Below are 21,169 nucleotides of genomic sequence, written 5' to 3'. Positions count from 1 at the left end.
GTGAACATAAAACCTCACACCCAGCTGTGTCTTGTTCCTTCTAATGCTAGCTCAGCTACTGCAATTACTGATCTACCAGGTGGCCACAAACCTAAAACCTGGCAGCAGATAAAGGCCTCCAGGCCCATCCAATCTGTCTGTTTTCCTTGTTGCGTGCAATAGCATAGACCCTACTGTACTCCCAAACTCGCCCTCTCATTTGCACAGCTAAGCATCCTCTCTGTGCCTGTCCCAGGCTTTGGGAATTTCTAGTAATGCTGTGTACCCACCGCCTATGCTTCCTCTGTCCATTCACCACTCTTTCTGGGAAGAAATGTTTTCTTATGTTACCTCCAGTCTCACAGCTTTACAACCTGCTCTCTAATTTCTTTCTTGTGCATAATTTAATGTATGTCCTTGATCTATTTGAATCTCTCGGCCATAGCCCCATTTAATATACACATCCCCTCTTAATACGTACACCCTTCTCTAGGCTGTACATATTAAGGTCCTTCTGCTTTGCCATAATGGGCTTCTGGTGCAGACTCCACCCCAATTTGGTAGTCATCCTCTGGATGACTCTAGCCTCTCTCTCGCTATAAGTATCTTTTCAGAAACGTGGCCTCCGGAAGTTTGTCACATCAATGATTTCTACAAAAGATATCGTCACTTCCACCTTTGTATCCCCCTGACTCACCACCACTTTGTCACTCTCTATAGTAAACTTATGGTCATCAAATATGATTACCCTCAGGACCCTCTTCGGTTTGGTCATCAGTACCTCAGCCCCAATTATGCACTGCTTCCCTGGATTTCTGCATCCCAAATGCGTGGCAGTGCTTTTCTATGTAACATTTTAGCTGGCTTTCTAACCCCTCTGCAATATCGCTAATTTGAAGAGTACAATCCTCTTTTTCCATGTACCTTCTCCTCCTGTTCCCTGCCACTGGGCAGTTTCTAACTTTGTTTAGTACTTTTTGAGTCATCCCATTCTGCTTTACCTTGCTTACGAATTTTCTGTTTGTGGTCCAGATGTTTCTCCTGCTTCTCAACACAGTGATGACAACCAGCCCCATGTGCTAGGCTTACTTTTATACTGTTTTGAAGGAAGGGGCAGAGCCGTGAGGAAATGTGAATTGAGCTTGCTCAGTTCAGCGTGTACATGCTATTTTATCAAGCGTGCACTTGCTATTTGCTTTACATATACTCTTTTTGCGTTAGCATGATTGCTACAAATGCACACGTATTACTGAGAGTTTGTTTTAGCACATGTCTTAAAGCATTTAGTGCATTGCATGATAAGAGGTGTTATAACAAGCATGCTAAACAATTTTAGTCATGCATATTAAAATAATTTTAGAGCAAGTTTTCGGTACATAGGCCCAAATATCTCACAAGATGCTGTATGGCCCATCATACCAAGTATATGGGAATCACTGCTGTAAAACAGAAGGCACGTACCATGTCGACATCTGGGATTTTATGTTCTGTTTTATTGAATTGTATTTTATGTTGAACTGTTCGTTGTGTACTTTCACCTTGAGGGTGTGGTGAGTTACAAATGTGAGCAAATCAATAAAAATATCAATGAGAAAATAAGTACAGTAGATCAGACAGTTCAGATACTACTCATCCGGGGGATGTTCGACAAGGCGGAGTATTAAACTATAAAAGAAAAACAGATACTAGAAGAAAAGCAAGAGGTTTCAGGAAGACAGAAATGATAAGGACTACAAAATTTGCAATTTTGCACTTGGGTACTTCTAACAACAGCTGTGAGAACCAGAGAAGTAAAGAACATGAACAACAACAAGGAGAAGATGAGAGATTTCAGACAGGAGCTATTTAGCTAAAACTTGGACACCAGAAATGCCAAGTAAAGAGAGCGCGTCCGTAGGAATAACAGAGAAATCAAGTTGTGCGCAGGAGGTGACGTTATGTTTCTGTGGGTGGACTCAGCAGAATATTTCAAGCCGGGTGGGGGGATAAGGAGAGCATGCATGAACTGTACATGCCAACCAATCTTTATTTTCAGGTCAATGGACAGCCTAGATTGGGGGGGGGGGGGGATTTTAAAAGGCCATGCTTACTTGCTTTGAAGTCACAATCATGTCAACGGCAGTGACGCCATCATGGCTTTGAAGCATGTAAGTAGGTCCTGGACACAATGGCCAGCGGGCGAGGGGACGTAGAGCCGAAGGTACGGATGTGTTCCTGCCCCTGGCAAGTTTCAGGAGAGTCTGGCAGTTCTTCTGCCAGGATGGACTCTGCACGGCTTGCCCGATCAGGGAGCAAAACAGATTTGATGCAAAGCGCACGGGGCCTTTCCACTGGTCCTCAAAGACAAAGAACGTGAACACTTTTTCCCTTTGAAAAGTGCCTTGGCCGAGAAAAAGTATCTGCAGATGTTTGCCCCTGCTTTTTCCATAAAAAAAAATGCAATTAATGCATGTTATTTTCCTTCCTGATCTAAACCCCCTCCTCTCCTCGCGATGTAGAACAATGTATCCATGTAGGAGATGGGGAATTTTTTTTTAACCGGGTAAATCAGTATTAACCCGGGTACATGGCTTTCAGAAACCCATCCTCTTTACAGGCATAAGTGCAGCTTGGATTTCAGCAAAACATCAAAAATGTTCCTGCACAGGAGGCTCAAAATAAACAGGGCGACTTGGACGATAAGGAGGTGACACCGATGCTCGCAGCGGGGTGGTTTCAAGGTGGGAAAACAGCACGACAAAGCGACGGCCAGAGCCAGAGGGATGCCAGGATGCGAGAGGGCGGATGTAGCCAGTAGAAACAGAGGAGGCGAGCATGCCATTCTGCGGGCTGCTGGGGAAACCAGTGCTGGAGGGATACAGGTAGAACTGAGGCGGCCTGCAGACGTGCTGCAAACTTGGTACAAGGTCTGCATCCAACGCCCTGCGAGAGGAGACTCAGAAGCCTAAATATGTACACCCTGGAGGACAGAGACATTCAAATACCCGCGCAAGAAGCAAACCCGGTTCAAGGGAAAGGAAACTCTAGAGCACGCGGCCAGGATACGGGGACCCCTGTGGGTAGACTGGAGAGTAACTCCAGGAGATACTGTTTCACGGAAAGGGCGCTGAAAACATGGGAATGCCCTCCCCGACTGAGTGGTGTTGGCTAGCGCAGCAACGGGATTTAAGAAGCCATGGGAGAAATACAAAAAGGGTCATTTTTACATTTCACTTCATAACAGTTTTTCCAAGGACTTTCAAAGCGAACTTGCACGCCTGCATTTGCTTTAAAAATCGTCAGGCAATTGGCCGAGCGCGCACACAAATGACCTTGCACGAAGTTACACTTGCTGCGAGCACGGCGTAACCAGAGGCGGGGTAACTCGCGCGCACAGGTTTTAAAAAAAAACACAAAAAGTCTGTGCGTAAGTTATAACTCCGCCCCCGGACCACCTCTCATGTCTGCGGGGAAAATTATGCACACGATCATGTTACACGTGTACCTCTCCCGGCTCTGGATGATTTTTAAAAGTCAGTTTACGCGCATAAGATGAGGCCTGTGTAGGTTAGCCCCAAAGAGGCTGATTTTGCAAAGGGTTTGTGCACCTAACTATGGGCTTTAGGTCCCTAAACTGGCCCTTTTGAAGATTCCCTGGGGTTGAGTGCTTATAAAGTGAGTGGCTGCAGTTGCAGAGTTAGGAGCAGCACTAGGCCTCTAAATCTAGGCAAATGACTAGCAGCCCTAAATCTAGACCCTTAAGTACACCCTGGAGGAAAGGAGGAGCAGAGGTGATATGATTCAGACCTTCAGATACTTGAAAAACTTTAACGATCCAAAGACAACGACAAACCTTTTCCGTCAGAAAAAAATCAGCAAAACCAGAGGTCACGAGCTGAGGCTCCAGGGAGGAAGACTAAGAACCAATGTCAGGAAATATTTAATTACGGAGAGGGTGGTGGATGCCTGGAATGCCCTTCCGGAGGAAGTGGTAAAGACCTGAACTGTGAAGGACTTCAAAGGGGCATGGGATAAACACTGTGGATCCATCAGGTCTAGAGGACGTGTATAAAGAGGAGGCAGCAAAACACTGCACGGAGTGGAGGTAGCCACAGAGGCATTCACGGAGCGGGATGCCAGTGGCCAGTGGTTGGTGTTCCACCTTCACGGAGCGGAAGGATGGAGGGCTGCCATCTCCAAATTAAAAAAAACAACCCAAAAACAAAACTAACAAAAAAAACAGGGGTGGGTAAGAGTATGTAAAATTAACGGAGAGTTCATAGGCTATAGGTATTACCAATTATTAGGCTTATTCAATATTTGTTGATAGTTAATGTGGCTTTCAATGCATACTTCACTTTCAATGCATATCCAGCATAGCTCCCTGCTTCAACGGCAGGGGAGAAGAAAAACTAATACTTCACGAATATCCAGCATAGCTCCCTGCTTCAACGGCAGGGGAGAAGAAAAACTGATACTTCACGCATATCCAGCATAGCTCTCTGCTTCATCGGCAAGGGAGAAGTAAAACTGATACTTCACGCATATCCAGCATAGCTCTCTGCTTCAACGGCAGGGGAGAAGAAAAAAGGATTCACACTCACAAAGCGGGGAGTAGCTGGCTTGTTACGGCGGTTACTACCCCAAACCAAATAAGCCTGATACTTCACTTTCAATGCATATCCAGCATAGCTCTCTGCTTCAACGGCAGGGGAGAAGAAAAACTGATACTTCACGAATATCCAGCATAGCTCTCTGCTTCAACGGCAAGGGAGAAGTAAAACTGATACTTCACGCATATCCAGCATAGCTCTCTGCTTCAACAGCAAGGGAGAAGAAAAACTAATAGTTCACGCTTATCCAGCATAGCTCCCTGCTTCAACGGCAGGGGAGAAGAAAAACTGATACTTCATGCATAGCTCTCTGCTTCAACGGCAAGGGAGAAGAAAAACAACCAATAAGGGCTGAATAACATAGTCTGGGTAAACAAATAAGTATGGGTGTAGCTTGCTTGTTGCGGCGGTTACTTCCCCTACTACCCCTAACTAATCAAGCTTGATATTTCACTTGGATGCAGCTCCATCACTGCTCTCTGCATTAATGGTGGGGGTGAAAGGGAAATAGAACCAAGGGTTGCTAAGAGCCAAGAGAAACAGATAAGTATGAAAGGAAAGAAGTGTGAAGCTTGCTGGGCAGACTGGATGGGCCAATTGGTCTTCTATAATGTACACGACATCCATAACAGAAGTAAGGATATGCGGCTGGGGACCTTGGTGCATGCCAGGACACACACGTGTTTACCTGCACATCTCCTTGCCAGGTCCTGAAGTGCCTACGCCCAAAACCCACCCTTTATGAAAACTTTTCAGATGTGCGTGCAGTGGGCTTTGCTCGCCTATCTGAGTGCTTTTAAAAATACAGTCAGCATGAGCGAGCAAGCCAGACTTCCCCACGCATCCCCTAACTGATGTACGTGTCGGGCTTTTAAAAGCCACCCTTAAAGGAAAAAGACAAAAAACAAACAAAAACAACCCTGTCTTGGGTATGGAGAAATCTTGCAAGCGGTCACACTCTGTGGCTGATAGCTGGGACCTGTCCTCAGCAGGGTGGACAAGGTCTTTATCTGCCCTCCTCTGCTGTGATTGGTTAACTCTCTGCCACCTGCTAATTGACTCCTGAGCAACCAATCAAAACGTAGATATCTACTGTATTCTAATGAGGCTAGGGTGGCAAATGACAGCCACTGAAGTGGGACGTCCAGACGCTGTGCGAGACAAGCTCTCTGCATGCGCAGGTGGCCTTTAATAGGGGCTGTCTGGCGCCTAATAATAATAATAGTCCTAATCGGAAGGTGAGCGTCTGCTCGGATCGGTGCCGTATATACCACAGCTGCGATCTGACCCAGCCCCTCTCCAGCCCTTGCTCTACAAACTGCTGCATGACTCATTTCACTCCAAGAAGTAAACAAGCTGCTTTTTTTTTATGTAAAGGGAACGAAAGGGGAGAATGAATTTGTAGGGTTTAGAGGCAGGATTGGGAAATAAAAGGCTGTGGCACTTTTTTTTTTTCTTCTTCATGCATTGGATTATCAGAATGAGAAATACTTGACCTTGGGGAGCTGTGCAGGGACTCGGAATGCCAGGCAAAGAGAGAGGGAAGGGGACAATCAGACAAGCCGAAGGATTAGAGGGACTCCGTTCCTGGGGGGGGGGGGGGGGAATGCAGATCTCACAGTGCCTGCCGCTAACAATGGTACAAGAAAAAGACGACTCTCCCAGAGTAGGGAACTTACTGGGAAATATGGCAAGGGAGGCTTGTGTGAACTAAAGGGAGAGCCTGAGAATGGAAAGAGGAAAAACCTGGCACAGAAAAAAAGGGTAGGGAAAAGTACAAAGGAGGCTAAAAAAAAAAATAGCAGACAGATATTCAATAAAGTTAAAAAAAAAAAAGTTCTTCTAAAAGCAAATCTGTTGACAACATCAAAAGTGGTTTAGGGGTGCTCCAACAAGTCAATATCCACTCAAAATGCTGACAAAATCAAAAAGCCACACTAAAATAAAAGGACTCCTAAATCCTTAAGTATTTTTCAAGTACTATTACTCTAAGTATTGCAATACTCTTCCCAATTTTAAATGAGATCATCCCAGCAGAGCTGAAAATGTGCTTCCAGCTCGCTCTTGATTGCTTTCACCCTTCGGGTTGCATGTTTTGCCTCACTGGCCAGTTGCGACGTTAGCAAGCTAGGGAAAAGGCTCTACCTATTTCCACCAGGAAGAGGGTCCCAGCTAGGCATGGCTGGAGCTTCCAATCATGAGCTACAGTCGAAAGCGCAGCTCTAAAGGGGCAGCTGGTAAGAGCGAGCACCGTGCCCTCTGCACCCCTGCTGGAAGCGGGAATGTCTAGACTCAGTGCTAGGCATAATAAAGACGTTCCAGGCTAGGAGGATGCTAATTGCATATTTCATGGATCCGTTAAGCACAGCTTTTGCAATTGCCTAATTACTCATTACTTTATTATCAGTATATTGAGACATTTTAGTGGTGCTTTGCCAGTTTTTTGTGTGTGCCAGTGGAGCTGCAGCAAGCAGGCTTGCGGTAGTCAGCAAATGAGTGACCTTTTCACCTTCTGCACGTTCCAGGCCGTGGGGGCAGAAGTCTGGTGACTAAGGGCAGACATTAAAATGAGCTGGCCATAGGCTTTCATTGACAGCTGACCAAATGATCACCAAATTTCCAAAACATTGATGCCGCTCTGTCCGGAGATCTTTAGAGATACAGGTATGAGAAGAGGACAGAGGTTGAGGGGTTGTGTGGATGAAAGAGAAGCCAGGCTTGGCAAAGGATTAATACAGTTTGCACAGTGCATTTTGGGGTTTAAGACAGCAGTATTAAACATTTTCCTTTAGAGCTCCTTTTTCCTGAGTGAGGAAAGACAATGCAGCCGAAACGCATGACTAACGTACATAAAGTACACGTCATGCAGCCTGGATGCGTGTTGTATGGCAATTCCAGGTAGCAGTGCCAAGAGGCAGGGAGAACGTTGCTTCCAGGGCTCTCTCTTATGCACCTTTGCCCATGGCAACTTTGAAAACTCACTCAGCTTGGTTACTGATCATGCACAATACATCCGACAGCGGTACAAAGGGTTAGAACTCGAGTGGACAGGCTGTTTCCTGAATTCTACACGCCCCTCGAATACTTATAGACGCTGTCCTGTAAATGAACATCCAGATCTTTGGTTTTGAAATGTAAGAAGATACGAGACTTGCAAAGCTCCACCTCTTACTTGTGAGAGTAACAGGCAATGAATCTGCTCATTAGGATCTCTTACTACTACTAAATATTTTTATAGCACTACACGACACATGCAGCACTATACAAACAAACAAGAAAGACAGTCCCTGCTCAGTGGAGCTTACAATGTAATAACACAAACCTACAGGGCAAGAGACATGGGGTATTTCATAAAGCAAGACAATAGTTAAAAGAAAAAAAAAAGAAAGAAAGAAAGAAGAGAAAGTTAATTAATGAGGCTAAAAGCAGACAATCGGGCCTAAGATTTAAAAGCAGCTTAAAAAAGGTGCGTCTTATGGGATTTAAACCCGGCGAGAGAGGGAGCAGAACGCTCCAGTTCAGGACGACTATTCCAAGGATCTGCTGGATACTTCCAAGAGCTGGACCAGGGTCTGTCCCAGCATGGCACTTCTAATGTTCTTTTTGACCCAGAAAATTCTGTAGATCCAACTGGAGTAAACCCAAGCGCTGTGGCGACTCCCTCCAGGCTCCTTTTGGAATTGGAGACTGTGCCTGATACGGCTACTAAGAGAACTTTCTAAATGCACCCTTACTCATTTTGGAGTCTCTTCAACTCATCCACAATAGTAGCTTTGCTTTGTAAGTTGGGCCACAAGAAGTTTACTCACCTTCTTCATGCTATTTCTGTTTTAATCACATAGAACGTATTTTGCCTTTAATGTTAAAACAAACAGCACCGCGTTTTACCATGTAAAATACTTTTTTTCTTGCATTCAGCAGTTAGATTTTTTTTAATCTTAGTCTCTACATAACAGGTCGTCCCGATCTAGGTTTTCAGGGGAGGGTGCGGTTTGACTAGATGGTGCAGTTAGCAAGGTTCCCCTAAGGGCCGGAAGAGGCCACTGAGCCTTCGCTTTCCTGTAGAAACAACAAAACCTAGAGGTGATGGATCCATCGCAAACTAGGAAATTGGTGCATGGTCAGTCCCAGCAATATTGCTTAATTAGAGAACGCGGGGAGCGCCAATAACTCAGATGCTAAAAATCTGTGTTCCAACTCGCACTTTAAGGTCATCAAAAAGAGAGATTTTTTTCGGTGATTCCTTGGATTCGTACACGTCATCTCTGTGAAATCAGAGAGAGATGTTTGATGACTGTAGGGCCCGCTTTACGGAATGAGTTGCCACCCATTTTAAGAGCTGATTCACGTCTGAAGTCATTGAAAAAAAAACCACATTTTTTTTGTATTTGCAAGCTTTTGGGGGTGTGAGTCAGTAAATGTCAGAGGCTGTTCTTCATAAATGTTTAACGATTAATCATTAATGTAGCAGCAGTCGGTCAGCTAGAGGGCAATGTAATATTGGAGGTTTTTTTAATGAGAGCTTAAGACTGGTTTGTTAAGAGTAATTCTAGGGAATCATCATTTTATATGAGGGCTGCTCTTATTGATCATTTTTATATCTATTTTAAGGAGATTCTTTAGGTCGATTTCAGCATGAGATTTTTACTGCTCTCTTTTATTTTTGACTTTGACATTGCTTGTTTCATATATATTGTGACTGTTTTTGTAACCTGCCTAGAACTGTTGATAGGCGGGTAATAAGTATTTTCAATAAATAATCAGTCCTGGAGGAAGACTGGAGGAGGGGGCAGACCGATAAAAATATAACTCCCTAGCAAGGGGTAAATCAGACACCATGTGTCTAGGAAACATCTTTCTTTGCATTAAGGGAGATATTCTTTATTTCTACAGAAGTCCAGAGACCACGATTTATCCCAAAGTGGATCGAAGATGATATTCCAGTTCACATCTTACCCCATATCCTTGGGTCTTCCACGGCACGTTGCACCTGCAATCTGTGTGGGAGGCTCCGGGGGAGCAAAATAGCGCCCGTACTTTTAAAGAACCCAAGCACACACGCCGCTTTACGCCCTCCCCGACCTAACCGCACCCAGGGACGCGCCTCTTCTTAGCTGGCGCGCACCTTTCGCTGCTCCGAGGAGGGCGCTGTTCAGACAGGCCAGGTAGGCTGCCGCTGGCCCGTGCAGCTGCTTTGGGAAAAAAAAATGTCCTTCCCATGCACACGTCGTCCCTCCCAGAACTTGAAGCGGTTATTACATGCAGGGCCCGCGCTAGCTTTGTTGCTGCCCTGTGCCCCCCTCCACTTTATTCAGTCTCTGGTCTCAGGCCTGCAAAAAAAAAAAAAAAAAGCCTGGTTCCTTCCAGCGACCTAAACTTTAAACGCCGTCACTCCTCTACCCTCCGGGTCTTCACCCGCTCCCCTGGAAGCCATGGCTGCTGCAAGAGTATTAGGTGCCCCTAAGCAAATCTTGTACCCCCACCACATACACAATTATAAATTATGCATTTATAATAGATTTTACATGAAAAAGAATATTCAAAGGACAGTCTTCTGAGGTAAAAAAATATATATATATATCACAAGTATTTGCATGCACTTCTTTGGAGCCAACCAGAAAACCCTACCAACAAAAAAAAAAAAAAAAAGACACCTGGAACCCATACGGCATTAGGGCTACTGTAATGCATGTTAGGTGTGGGCTTGACCCTCAGAACGCCATGAGTAAATTACAATTAAAATATAATAAACCTCCCACACCAAAGTAGCTCTAACCGCCAGCACTTAAAGATGTAACAACCCTACCTATGAAAAGGCAACACTGCAAATATTACACCGGGCCCTAAAACACCAATACACCTCCTATTAGGAAACAGAACAAACCAAGCTGCTATAAATTCCTGCACGCTGGCAGAATACCCCTCCTCAATCACACATGTAGAACATAGGCAGACCCTCACCAAATGCAGGAAAAAAGAAACCATAAAGTATAAATAGAAACATGCTGGTGCGAGCACCGCGACCAGGCCCTTACCTCCTTGTTCCCGGACCTGCTCCCGCCTCCGGGGCCCTGGCTTGCGGCCTGTTTGGCGGCGTCCCCACTGGGGCTGCGCCACCGCGAAGGTGCCAGAGGACGCCCTGCTCCTAGCCGCGTGCGCGCCACTTGGGCGCCTTTCTAGCCCGTTTCCCGCCAGTGGTGACTCCGCCCAATTCCTGACGTCAGACGCCGCGGCCTTGATATGCCGGCCGCGGCTGTCCAGTCCTTGCAACGGGTTAGCTTTCCAGTTTCCTGTTGCGCTGTGCCCCGGAGTGACCCGCTTGGTTTTGTGCTCCAGTACCTGCTTGGTTCCTGCCTGCTTGCTACAGTGCCTGCTTGGTCCCTGCCTGCCAGTTACAGTACCGGCTTGGTTCCTGTTTACCTGCTACAGTCCCTGCCTTGTTCCAGTACCCGAGTCTTGCTACAGTTCCTGAGTGGTTCCAGTACCCGAGTCCTGCTACAGTTCCTGCCTGGTTCCAGTACCCGAGTCCTGCTACAGTTCCTGCCTGGTTCCAGTACCCGAGTCCTGCTTCAGTTCCTGCCTGGTTCCAGTACCCGAGTCCTGCTACAGTCCCTGCCTGGTTCCAGTACCCGAGTCCTGCTACAGTTCCTGCCTGGTTCCAGTACCCGAGTCCTGCTTCAGTTCCTGCCTGGTTCCAGTACCCGAGTCCTGCTACAGTCCCTGCCTGGTTCCAGTACCCGAGTCCTGCTACAGTCCCTGCCTGGTTCCAGTACCCGAGTCCTGCTACAGTTCCTGCCTGGTTCCAGTACCCGAGTCTTGCTACAGTTCCTGGCTGGTTCCAGTACCTGAGTCCTGCTACAGTCCCTGCCTGGTTCCAGTACCCGAATCCTGCTACAGTTCCTGCCTGGTTCCGGTACCCGAGTCTTGCTACAGTTTCTGCCTGGTTCCAGAACCCGAACCCAGTTACAGTATAGCTACTGTCCTAGTCTGGTTCCAGTTACCTGTCCTGATCCACAACCCGCCTAAGTCCCAGCGGCCGGGCCCCTACGGGCTCCTCCCGTGGGGTCTTCGGCTTCCAAGGGTGAAGCCACCTAAGTCCCAGCGGTTGGACTCCTACGGGCTCCTCCCGGGGGAGCACCAGCTTCCAGGGTGAAGAGCACCTCCACGTCCTGCCTGAACATCTGCCTCCTGGCCTGCTATTCACTAGAGACATTGACCATCTTTTCCAGTCTCCAGCAGGTCGGCCCAAGGGTCCACTAAACAGAGACTCCCACAACACATGCAGGCGAAAACTAAATAGGAAATCCGCAAGAAGTCAGTCTCTATGCAGTGAAACAATGGAAAAAACAGAAAACATCACAAATCCTCAGACATTAAACAATAAAAATCAAGAAATATAATAAATTAATCATAATAGTATAAACACACTAATAAAAATAACATTTCAAAACAGCTGGTGAACAGAAGATCCATTAATTAAAAACTTATAAACAATTTGTATTAAATTTCTCAAATACCAATAAAATATTTCAAAACAGCAGGCACAAATAGCATTCAAGAATTAAAACTAATAAGGATAAAATAATTCACGCTCACCATACCTGGAAACTTTTGATTTCCAGTCACTCAGATTGTTGGGGATCAGTGAGAGAGGGGATGCATAAACTTTCTCCTCTCTCTTACACATGCATACGTATGCTCTCTCCCTCATACACGCACATGCTCCCTCTCTCTCAAATACATTTCTCACTCACACACATGCTCACACATAATCCCTCCAACATACACATGTTCACACACAGAAGATCCCTCTCTCTCACATATACATGCTCGGACACATGTACACACACTCACGAACACAGCCCTGTGCTCCTCTTCTTCTTCGCCGCACCAGCAGCTCACTCCGTCTTGGCCTCAGGCCGCCGCCCTGTGCAAGTGCACAGCTTGCACAGTGGATTGCGCCGGCCCTGATTACATACTGGCACTTGGATTAAAACATTTTCAGATGGAAGCATTAGGTTGTGTAAATGTGTAGGGTGCATGAGGTCTTTCCCTGCTGGATGACGTCAACATTAAGTCTTCAATTAAGTTTAACATCAGAATCTGATGTGCAGTCAAGTAAGAACTAGGTCCCAAAATAACCAATGAATAAGCCAGATAAACAGAAAACCAAATACAGGATAGAGCCTCCTTAGCCCCATCTATCCCCATGAGACAAATGTTAGCAAATTACAAAGCACTGATAGCAATATGTTTGCCTGTCAAATCCAGGTCTCCAAATATCTTCCCACACTATGCACTCTCTTCCAGCATGCAGATAACGCCTGCTAATGCTGATGAATGGCCCCTACCTCCTGCAAGACATAAATATTGACACTGTATTTTATCGTGCCCGATTGTCACTCTACCTGATGGAACTGCATTGAAATGAGTTACAATGGTGAGGAGGGCCAATTGTACGGTGCACCAGCGTCGGTATGAAATTAATAGATGTATTTAGCTCAGGTGACGCGCTCGCTTCATCTGCATTCATTTACAATCCGGACGGCAGGAATCATTGTAGATGATAAATTCAGCTCGGGGCGCAGCTCAGGAGCAACGTGTGATGGATTTAAGCATGTCACACTGTTACTAGGGCTGTTGTGGGTATAGTTAATACAAAATGTTGGTAGTCAAATGGTAAATTAGGCAGAGCAGTCACTACCACATAAGAAAACATCTGGAGGTGGCGGGGCAGAGTAAAAGTTGTGTACAGCAAGCAGGAACATGCATTCACAGAGCCACGTACTTCAGGTAGCTCAGAGTTTACACATCCTAAGCGCAGACTGCATTTCTATTTTCTGCATTAATCTTGTCCCCAAAGTTTGCACTCATGTAAAGCAGGTGGGCCCCACTCCCACAGGAACACAAATTTTTCCTCTTTGACAACTGACTGCAATGAATGCACGCTAAACATGCCTCCTCCCTCCCCACCCCCAACCTGCCAATAATGAGCGCCCTCCTATCTTGCCAGGCTTTCTGAATCCTCACTCTTGTGCCGTACACTAACAGGATTTCTAATCAGCACCTGACTCTGAGCCTGCAACATTTGAATTTTCCCGTCTTGTTCCAATAAACACTTACTTTGATCCTCTGTTCTTTCTTGTACCGCACCACTCTGGGCTTCCACAGATCCTGCGTTAGAAGAAACCCCATCAGTTTTCACTGCCATTCTGTCCAATGCAGTATCAATCATGTCCGACGCATCTTCTGTTTTCACATTTGTTTGCAGAATTATAACAGCGTGCATCTCAAGATAATCTTGCATAACCAATGAAGAGGACAGCCATCGGCCTGCATTTCAAAGAGGTACAGGGACTTGCAACTGACTTTAGATGTAGGGGAATGGCCACAAATCTGGAAGAGGGCCCACAAGGCTCTCACTGTGTCAGCGGAGAGAGGAGCTTATGGCACAGCATCGCACTTATACATACCCTTTATACTACACTATTTTCTCTCTTGGAGGCTCTAGATCAGGGGCGGTTCTAACATAAGGCAGGGTAAGGCGGCAGAATTTTGCAGCGGTAAGAAGTTCCCCTCCAAAACACCTCTAGCACAGCCGCCGCCGCCTCACCCCGCCCGATCCCATGACGACTATTAGCAAGACTTTTGGTAACTGGCACTGCATCTCCTTCTTCCCGTCCCCACGGCCGGAAGAGGAAGTGATGTTGCTTGGTGCCGCGGGGGCGGGAGGAAGGAAGTCCAATCGCAATGCACAAAGGAGCAGCAGGAGCATTGTTGGCCCCCGCAGACCGGAAGAAAGGCATCCTGGGGCGGAGCAGCCTTAGGCAATCTTCGCGGCCGGGGAGCAACATCGGCGGCGCGGGCAGGCTCAGAGAGGAAGGGGTTTTGATAGAGTGCGGGGAGCAGCCTCGGCTGGGCTTGCACGGCCCAAACAGGAAAGGAGGCGTCCGGGAGAGCTTGAGCCTGCGTGCCGTTGCGATTGGACGTCTTTCTTCCCGCCTCCGCGGCCCAACCAACGCAACTTCCTCTTCCGGCCTTGGGGAGGGTGGGAGAAGGAGGTGCAGTTATCAAAAGTCCTGTTGGTGTTTTTCTTACTCTATTGCTCAAGGTCTCTGTGTATGTGTGAGTATATGAAAGTGTATGTGTGAGAGAATGAATGTGTGCATGCTTGGGAAGTGTGTGAGAATGAATGGGAGCTTGCCTGGGCGTGTATGTGAGGGAGAGAGTGTGTAACTATGAGAGAATCCGGGCGAGTAAGAGTTTGTGTGTGTGGGGGTGGAGGGGGGGGGAGAGAGAGAGGGTCTTAGAGCCTGAGAGTGTGTCAGTGCCTGTGAGAGAGAGAGAGAGAGAGAGGTTGTGACAGTGTATGTGTGTGAGAGAGAATAAACTCTGCCCCCCCCCCCCCCCCCCCAGTCCACAACAATTTTAGGGTGACTGGAAATCAAAAGATATCAGGAATGGAGAGTGGGGACATTTTTTTTCTTATTAGATTTAACTGATGAATGTTATTTGATATGTCTTGTTTTGAAATGTTTTGGGGTTTGTTTGTTTTTTGGGGGTTTTTTTTAGAACATTTAAAAAAATTTTTGATGTCCTGTTCATTAGCCATTTTGAATACTTATTGTATTAGTTTTACTATTATGATTAATGTTATATTTCTTGATTTTATTATTGTTTTATGAGGAATGATGGTAGTTTCTGTTTTTCCATTGTTGTGCTGCATACAGGTTGACTTCATGCAATTTCCAGTTCAGTTTTTGTCTGCACATTTCTGTTTATTTTTTATTCTATATTTGGTGTGGATCCATCTGTGTTCTACACGTGTGATCGAAGGGACACATTCTGCTGGCATGTAGTTTGTATGTAGGGATACAGCAGCCTGGCTTATTTTGTTTTCCTAGTAGGTGTATTGGTGTTTTTGAATCTGGTATCATATTTGTATTGTTGTCTTTTCATAGGTAGGGTTGTTACTGCTTGAGTGCTGGCATTTAGAGCTGTTTTGGTATGGGAGGCTTATTTATTTAAAATATTTCTAGGCTGCTTATAGCAAACGTATTGTAGTAAGCAGATTACAATGTAAACATAAAATGCATTACAATAGGTTTATTATATTATCATTGTTTAATTTACTCGTGGCTTTCTGAGGGCCAAGCCCACATCAAATGTCTTTTATAATAGGCCTAATAACAAATGTCTTTTTTGCAGAGTTTTCTGGTTGGCACCAATGCAGTGCATGTAAAATGAATAGAAATGTGGCTGTGATATTTTTATCTTGGAAGACTGTGAATACTTTTTTTTTTCATGTACAGTCTGTTCTTATAAATGCACAGTTTTTCATTGTGAGTGGTGAGGGCTAGTGTGTAAAATTCACCTAGTGCTCCTGATGTCCTCGCACCGACCTGGCGAGTGTGCCACACACACACCGACCTCCAACTATTCACCCATTTCCCACTTCTCCAGGGGGCAAATGCTGCGGAAATATGGGAGGCAGGTTGCAGAGTTCCTGGGAGTGTAGCAGGCTTGCCAGCTTCCAAGAAATATCAGTGATGCACTGTCTGCCATTTCTTTGGGAATTTTGACCCTTCTTTCCGCCTTCTGTAGCATTTCTATTCACTGGATGGGCCAGACTCCAAGGGGACTCTCTGCCCCCCCCCCCCCCTCTTGATGATTTGACCTGTGCTTTGCCCTGGGGGGGGGTGCATGCCATATCATCCCTTGACTCAGGCAGTAGATTGCTTTGAGCCGCCCCTGCTCTGGATTATGTCGGCGGGACTGTAGCAAAGAGGAAACGTATCTCCATGTGTGGTGGCGATGTCCCCCAGGTCGTCCCTTTCTGCGAGGCTATAGGAGGAAGATCACTGGGATTCTTGGAGAGGTGGTGACTTTAACACCCCTTGTTGTGCTTTCTGGGTAGCTGGAGTAGTCAACGTCTGCCCACAGCCAAGACAATTTTAGTAGACCACTTGCTCCATGTGGACTCTAAACTATAGCGCTGTGCTGGAATTTGGCGTAAGCAGACATATGATATTACACTTATTGGGGCATTAACGTTTTCAGTGAAAAACAATTTGATGTATGAGAAAATATGGAATAAGTATTGGGAGAGTAGGGCTATGCAGGAAGCTGTTATATTCTGAGCACAAATATCTAGTTTGTGTAGCCACTGTAAGGTTACATGAGGTGGGGATTGTTTGCAGCGGATGTCTCGTTCTCAGCGTTATGAGGAAAAAGTCTGGCATCATGATGTATAATGCTTGTACATGCTTGAATATCACTCTTAAGCAAAAAGAAAAAAATAAGATAATCAGCTATCTAACCTAGACCCTTCCCCTCCACAATAAGGGAGGGGAATCCATAAGAGATGCCAGGAGCATCTTGATTTAAAGAACAAAGAAAAGAAATCAAAGCGTACAGGGCTGATCTATTTGATAAGTGCTTCTCCCCTACTCATTCCTGAGTAGGGACTACAGGCCAGCCCTAGGCTAGACATTCATTACAACTTGAAAAGTCTCTCCATTAATTAAAGTCCCAAGTTGTTTTAGGTCTGCAGATATATACCTAACACCCCGTATGTAATCGGGCTTTTACAGGGATAGCGCAGGAAATACTGAATGCCAACAGCAAAGCTCTCCTGGCACATTACAAAGAAATTGTCACCTTTTAGCCTGAGTCGCCTGGAAAACATCTGGCAAGACCCAGAATTTTTGAACCCAAAAAAAGTCATCCTTAAGACAGAAAAACATTGCTAAGTGTCCTGTTTCCATCAGGTTTAAGTAAATAGGACGCCAAGAGGATAGCCCTGGATGCGACTCCATTCAAAGACGGTTCCCGATACTGGTAAGAGTAAGACTTTTCATGGTTGGTTCTACTCCTAAGCTGATTCTTCCTGTCCACTATGTTTTTTTTTTTCTAGGTAAACAGTATCTCTTTGCAATGAGCAGTATTGAATCGACAGGCAGATTCAGGATTCCAGAGAATACATCTTCTTACCATCTCAAAGAGTGAGAGAGAAAGATAGCAGATGTCATATGAAAATGTACAAATCTTTGACTCAGTTGCCATGGTCAGATTCTCCAGTGCCTCCAACGTAGGGCCTGATTTACTAAGGCTGTTTTCTCATTCTGTGTTTAAGGGGAAAAAAGTAAATCAGGCAGGTAGTTTGTATAACCATGATGTCTTTATCTAACACAGCATTAGCTGAATGTATGAAATTTATCTGTTTCTCCTAAGTAAATTTTTCTGAATGCAAGTCTAGAGTTATCTGTTGGGTAAAAACCTTGCGCTATATATCTTTTGAGAAAATAGCCAAATCCTTAATACTGTTAGCTACAGATTTCTCCAAAGCATTGTAGTGATCCAGATTGTCTCTCGTGTGATTTCCTTTCATCTTACCAGGCCTGAACCTTTTTCACAAGGATCTGCAGGAAATGCTGAGTCGGTACATCAGGGTCTGCATTCAAAGAAGTCGTGCCAGTTAAGGAGACAGCACTCTCCGGTGTCCCCCGATGTCTCAGGAGACGTACTGGAATTGCAATCCGCTCTTTTTCTCATGCTGCAGCTTTTTCCTGCAGGCCAGCACACAAGGAAGAGCGAAACACCACTGAGTTCACTTCTCCACTAAGTACCCTGGCAGTTGCATCTCCCAAAACCATCAGGATGCTCCCTCACTCCTCTGTCTTCATGCTGATAGGAGCTGGATGCTGCACCTGGGCCTCAGGGTTCAGAGACACCTCTGCATCCAGCCATAGATCCAACTGAGGCAACGATGCTACCAGAGCAACTAACCAAGAAAATCTCCATCAAGAAGACGCAAAAAGATAAATCCTCATCACAACGTTAGAAAAATCCATGCAAGAAAAAAAGGTAAGTAGGCAAAAAATTTCAAAGTGAGAGAGAGGAGAATGAGACCAAAAAGGTTAGTAGCTTGGTCCATTTCTCTTCTCTGGAGTTACCTTTAGCTGAGATACTAGTAGGCCAATATTCAGTAAATAAGTTCACTGGATGACTTGTCCTGGATATTCAGTGGGGTAACAGTCCCACTGAATATCCCCAATTTAAAGTTATCCGGCTAACAATAGCCTGATAACTTTAAACATAACCAAATATTCTTTTGAATGTAGCTGGTTATGTATAACTAGCAACCGTACCTGTTCTACGCCCGGGCGGCGAGCCTTTTTATTGGCACATCTGCTCTTGTATGGAAGCGTTAGCTGAAAAGGAAAAACTAAATTGTTTTCACCCAGGGCAAGGGACGTGGAGGCACATTTGCTAAAGCCAGGGCTGGCAAAGTTTATTTACCAAGCTGTCTCTCGCACTCCCCCCCACCCCCTCTCCTCTCTCACACACACATTCTCTCTCACCGGCATCCCCCTCCCCTCAGCTAAGCTCCCTCTCTCTGAAACCCACACTCAAGCATCCCCCCACCCACCCTCTCTTACCTCCCATGCTCTCTCTCACACCCTCCCCACCCCCTCTTACCAACCATGCTCTCTGTCACCCCCCTCTCTCACACACACATTCTCTCTCACTGGCATACCCCCCCCCCCAATACTCCTCTCACATCCTCCTGCTCTCTCTCACCCTCCCCGACACACATTCTCTCTCACCGGCATGCCGCGGGACCCGCGCCGTTCGCGGCGAAGATGAAGGCCCGGCGCGCCGTTCGCAGCACATGGGGGGGCTTTCCATTTTTGCCTTGAGCAGAAAATAGCAGCGGAGACACCGGCATTCCGCGAACGGAGCGCATCCCGCGGCACGCACTCCGTTCGCGGCGAAGATGAAGGCCCGGGTGCGCCGATCGCGGCACACGGGGGTCTTCCCTTTTCGCCGCAAACGGCGCGCCGGGCCTTCATCTTCGGAGCGTGTGCCACGGGACGCGCTCCGTTCGCGGCACGCCAGGGTCCCCTCTGCTGTTTTCTGCCTGTCCTGCGATGGCTGCTGTTCTTCTGGTTTTGAATAGTCTTCCAGTGAGGGAGGAATTCTGTGCAAAATCTGCATTCCGCAGTAGCGCTGAATTCCCCCAGGAGTGCCTCTTGTAGCTGGTGTTGTGACATGGCCGCTGTACGGCGTGTTTGAGCCTCCAAGGCGGCCAGGGAACTGCCTGCACCATCTATCGGCGGGCTGGGGAACATGCGCGAGCACTGACGGACACACTACCAAGCCCGATATATTATGGATGTTATCCAGCCTTGTGTGGCCGGACAACCAGCCACTTAACCGGATATCTTCAAAAGATATCTGATTGTGGCAGACCTACAGGCCGATACAGTAAAGTGCGCCTAGCTGAACACACTTTTACCTGCAGTTGGATGCACGTCCACTACCCCTTGTAAAATAATGGGCTTAGTGCGTCCAAAACAGATGTCCAGCTCCCTTCCCCCCCCCCCCCCCCCCCCCCCGAAACTAATAGCACTCATCACATGCAAATGCATGTTGATGAGCCTTTTAGTTATTCGCCCGGGATACAGAAAGAAAATGTACACCTGATCCGCGCATTTTATGCTCAGAAAAGCAGAAAATATTGCTTTTCTGTACGTTCTCCAACTTAATATCGTGGTGATATTAAGTCAGAGGAACCAAAAGTTAAAAATAAATAAATAAATAAAAACAAAATATCAGTGGGTCAGGTTAGGAAAACGGACGCTCGTAAAATTGAGCCTCCTTTTCAGCATGACCCCTCATTTAAATACGGATTCGTGCGCCCAGGAGTGGTGGCTGGGCGCCCGTTTTCCCGCGCACTTTACATTATCGGCCTGCTGGCGAAAAAAAACCCACCAAAAAGGGCCTACACGCCCTGACTAGAATCCCCCCCCCCCCCCTCACTCAACCCAAACTTCATGATTCAACCCTGCTGCCTCCTCCCCAAAGAGCCCAAATCGGAATTAAAAAAAAAAAAAATATGGGCCGAAGGTTGGGTCCAGCCTCTCCTCTCCCCCCATGCTCTGCTCAAGTTCCAACTTGCTTTTAAAATCTTAAATACAAAAAAGAGCAACACCTCCCTAAATGAATATCAGAATCCAAAAAGTAAAGAGATGTAGGGACTGAAGAGTCACAAGTATATAGGTATAAAAGCAAATCATATCTTCCTATAGTTTCATTATTAAGGGAAGAGAAATAGGTGTAAGGATTTTAATCCACTGTCTCTTGCCCACAATGGACTTCAAACAGTATCAGTATTTAAACACCACAGATTCAAATCATGTACCATGATGCTTCCTATCACTCTATCAAAAAGATGTATTCATAAACCTATCAAAATATACCAAAGAGAGATAAATCTCAGAAGCAACTATCAAAACAATGTTAAATCAAATGTAAACTACTCCAAATGGGCTGCCGAGCAGTGCTTAGCTTAGTAGATTCACCGGCTTTACTTAGCTTGAAAAATTCCCCCACGCAGCATGGCATGTTTTGGTATAAAAGTATGCCTGCCTCAGGAGTTCATTAATGTATTATCTAAAATAATAAAAACAACATATAATTTTGAATTAAGTTATTCTTACTGCAGAAATATGTACAGAAAGAAAATGTAAAACACACACAACTACCAGTATTCAAAGGGACGCTTTGGTGAAAATGGCAAACGTGCTCAAACT

The sequence above is a fragment of the Rhinatrema bivittatum genome, chromosome 9 (assembly GCF_901001135.1).
Source record: "Rhinatrema bivittatum chromosome 9, aRhiBiv1.1, whole genome shotgun sequence".
NCBI lineage: Eukaryota > Metazoa > Chordata > Amphibia > Gymnophiona > Rhinatrematidae > Rhinatrema > Rhinatrema bivittatum.
Note: the sequence above shows the minus strand (reverse complement) of the source record.